Raw genomic sequence first — 4,354 nt, forward strand, 5'->3', positions numbered from 1 at the left:
ACTGCCCTAAGATTCACCACCCAGAGCCAGGTGCAAAAAACATAGACTTAAAAGAATTTCAAGCCCAGGTATGTGTTGAATACCAGAAATGAAGTCACAGTTCTTCCACACAAAAATCCATCCCTGCTTACCCCCTCCCCAGCCTTCTTAATTTCAGCAGTGTAATTTGGGGGTGGGGGCAGAGGAGAGGGATCCTTGAAAATATGGAAATCATAACAACAATAACAAAATACCTTACTAATTTGTTTGTGTTTATGTCCGTATATATAAATAAAACCAAAGAAAAGAAATTCTTGTCAGTCTACTCCAAATTACCCAGAGGTCTACCAGTAGATCCCTATCTAGCTTCTACCCACCCCTTTCTAGGCCACAAGCGCTTATCCTACACTAAGGCTGCAATCCAATACATGTCTACTCAGAAGTAAGCTCCATTGGGTTCAGTTTGGTAGACAGTGCTGGGGAGGAGTCAGTGGTCGTGGTGCACGTTGGCACCAACGACATGGGGAAATGCAGTCGTGAGGTCCTGGAAGCAAAATTTAGGTTGCTAGGTAGGATGCTGAAAGCCAGGACCTCCAAGGTGGCTTTCTCTGAAATGCTACCGGTTCCACGCGCAGGACCAGCCAGACAGGCCCAGCTTTGCAGTCTCAATGCGTGGATGAGACGATGGTGTCGGGTGGAAGGGTTTGGATTTGTTAGGCACTGGGGAAAATTTTGGGACAAGCCGGGCCTGTACAAAAGGGACGGGCTCCACTTGAACCAGAATGGAACCAGACTGCTGGCACTTAAAATTAAAAAGGTGGCACAGCAGCTTTTAAACTGACTGAGGGGGGAAACCCGACAGGAGCTGAGGAAGGTCCGGTTTGGAATAAACCTCCCCCCTGGGATAAAGACCAAAGAAATGATGAAATTGTAAAAGGGGTAGGCCTAGAAGTAGACATTGTGAGAGCAGGGGCACAGCATATAAATTCAGAAGGGCAAAATTACCACAGGCCAAACCACAAGTGCCAAAGACACTTGAAGAGAGACACTGCTTACAAGTGCCTGTACGCTAATGCTAGGAGCCTCCGAACCAAGTTGGGAGAACTGGAGTGCTTGGTCTTAGAGGAGAGCATTGATATAGTGAGCATAATGGAGACCGGGTGGAATGGAGAAAACCAGTGGGATACGGTTATCCCTGGATATAAACTATATCGGAAGGACAGGGAAGGACGTATTGGTGGTGGAGTCACTCTATACGTGAAAGAAGGCATTGAATCCAGCAAGCTCGAAACCCCAAAAGAGGCGGACTCCTCCACAGAATCGTTGTGGGTGGTGATACCATGCCCCAGGAGGGATTTAATTCTGGGAACCATCTATCGTCCCCCTGATCAAAATGCTCAGGGAGACCTTGAGATGAGATATGAAATTGAGGAAGCATCCAAACTAGGAAATGTGGTAGTAATGGGTGACTTCAACTACCCAGACATAGACTGGCCACATATGTGTTCCAGTCATGACAAAGAAGCAAAATTTCTAGATATTCTAAATGACTATTCCCTAGACCAGTTGGTCATGGAACCGACCAGAGGGACGGCAACCCTGGACTTAATCCTCAGTGGGGACCGGGACCTGGTGCGAGATGTAAGTGTTGTTGAACCGATTGGGAGCAGTGACCATAGTGCTATTAAATTAAACATACATGTAACTGGCCAATTGCCAAGAAAATCCAACACGGTCACTTTTGACTTCAAGAGAGGAAACTTCACAAAAATGAGGGGATTGGTAAAAAGAAAGCTGAAAAACAAAGTCCAGAGGGTCACATCACTTGAAAATGCTTGGAAGTTGTTTAAAAACACTCTATTAGAAGCTCAACTGGAGTGCATACCGCAGATCAGAAAAGGTACTGCCAGGGCCAAGAAGATGCCAGCGTGGTTAACGAGCAAAGTCAAGGAAGCTCTTAGAGGCAAAAAGTCTTCCTTCAGAAAATGGAAGTCTTGTCCGAATGAAGAAAATAAAAAAGGACACAAACTGGCAAAAAAAATGCAAGAAGACAATAAGGGACACTAAAAAAGAATTTGAGGAGCACATTGCAAAGAGCATAAAAGCCAACAACAAAAAATTCTATAAATACATTCAAAGTAGGAGACCATCTAGGGAGGTGATTGGACCTTTGGATAATAAGGGAGTCAAAGGCATACTAAAGAACGATAAGGAGATTGCAGAGAAGCTAAATGAATTCTTTGCATCTGTCTTCACAGTGGAAGATATAGGGCAGATCCCTGAACCTGAACTAACATTTGCAGGAAGGGATTCTGAGGAACTGAGACAAATAGTGGTAACGAGAGAGGAAGTTCTAGGCTTAATGGACAATATAAAAACTGACAAATCACCAGGCCCGGATGGCATCCACCCGAGAGTTCTCAAAGAACTCAAAGGTGAAATTGCTGATCTGCTAACTAAAATATGTAACTTGTCCCTCAGGGTCCTCCTCTGTGCCTGAGGACTGGAAAGTGGCAAATATAACGCCAATCTTCAAAAAGGGATCCAGAGGAGATCCCGGAAATTACAGGCCAGTTAGCTTAACTTCTGTCCCTGAGAAACTGGTAGAAAGTATTATTAAAGCTAGATTAACTAAGCACATAGAAGAACAAGCCTTGCTGAAGCAGAGCCAGCATGGCTTCTGCAAGGGAAAGTCCTGTCTCAGTAACCTATTAGAATTCTTTGAGAGTGTCAACAAGCATATAGATAGAGGTGATCCAGTGGACATAGTGTACTTAGACTTTCAAAAAGCGTTTGACAAGGTACCTCACCAAAGACTTCTGAGGAAGCTTAGCAGTCATGGAATAAGAGGAGAGGTCCTCTTGTGGATAAGGAATTGGTTAAGAAGCAGAAAGCAGAGAGTAGGAATAAACGGACAGTTCTCCCAATGGAGGGCTGTAGAAAGTGGAGTCCCTCAAGGATCGGTATTGGCACCTGTACTTTTCAACTTGTTCATTAATGACCTAGAATTAGGAGTGAGCAGTGAAGTGGCCAAGTTTGCTGACGACACTAAATTGTTCAGGGTTCTTAAAACAAAAAGGGATTGCGAAGAGCTCCAAAAAGACCTCTCCAAACTGAGTGAATGGGCGGAAAAATGGCAAATGCAATTCAATATAAACAAGTGTAAAATTATGCATATTGGAGCAAAAAAATCTGAATTTCACATATACGCTCATGGGGTCTGAACTGGCGGTGACCGACCAAGAAAGAGACCTCAGGGTTGTAGTGGACAGCACGATGAAAATGTTAACCCAGTGTGCGGCAGCTGTGAAAAAGGCAAATTCCATGCTAGTGATAATTAGGAAAGGTATTGAAAATAAAACAGCCAATATCATAATGCCATTGTATAAATCTATGGTGCGGCCGCATTTGGAATACTGTGTACAGTTCTGGTCGCCTCATCTCAAAAAGGATATGATAGAGTTGGAAAAGGTTCAGAAGAGGGCAACCAGAATGATCAAGGGGATGGAGCGACTCCCTTATGAGGAAAGGTTGCAGCATTTGGGGCTTTTTAGTTTAGAGAAAAGGCGGGTCAGAGGAGACATGATAGAAGTGTATAAAATTATGCATGGCATTGAGAAAGTGGATAGAGAAAAGTTCTTCTCCCTCTCTCATAACACAAGAACTCGTGGACATTCAAAGAAGCTGAATGTTGGAAGATTCAGGACATACAAAAGGAAGTACTTCTTTACTCAGCGCATAGTTAAACTATGGAATTTGCTCCCATAAGATGCAGTAATGGCCACCAGCTTGGATGGCTTTAAAAGAAGATTAGACAAATTCATGGAGGACGGGGCTATCAATGGTTACTAGCCGTGATGGCTGTGCTGTGCCACCCTAGTCAGAGGCAGCATGCTTCTGAAAACCAGTTGCCGGAAGCCTCAGGAGGGGAGAGTGTTCTTGCACTCGGGTCCTGCTTACGGGCTTCCCCCAGGCACCTGGTTGGCCTCTGTGAGAACAGGATGCTGGACTAGATGGGCCACTGGCCTGATCCAGCAGGCTCTTCTTATGTTCTTAATGGGACTTATTCCCAGGTAAGTGAGTATTGCATTGCAGCCTAAATCAGTTAGACGTTAAGGTGCCATATATTTCTGGGATTTTGTTGTAACAGACTTTGCACATCCACCGTTCTGGAACTTGGCCATAGAGGTGCGGCCTCTCCCTATTAGCCTCTCTGCTTTTCAACGGTAGATATTCAACAGGGGGTCTTTTTCCAAAGCAGAGACGCAGCAAGAGAAGATTTAGCCTGTTAAATGTCTGCTTTGCAGAAATAGTCGTCAAAAGACAAAGAAAGCGGAAGCAAGGGAATGCAATCGGCCGGCTCGCGCCCTCGAGT

This window comes from Rhineura floridana, chromosome 1, assembly GCF_030035675.1.
Source record: "Rhineura floridana isolate rRhiFlo1 chromosome 1, rRhiFlo1.hap2, whole genome shotgun sequence".
Classification (NCBI taxonomy): domain Eukaryota; kingdom Metazoa; phylum Chordata; class Lepidosauria; order Squamata; family Rhineuridae; genus Rhineura; species Rhineura floridana.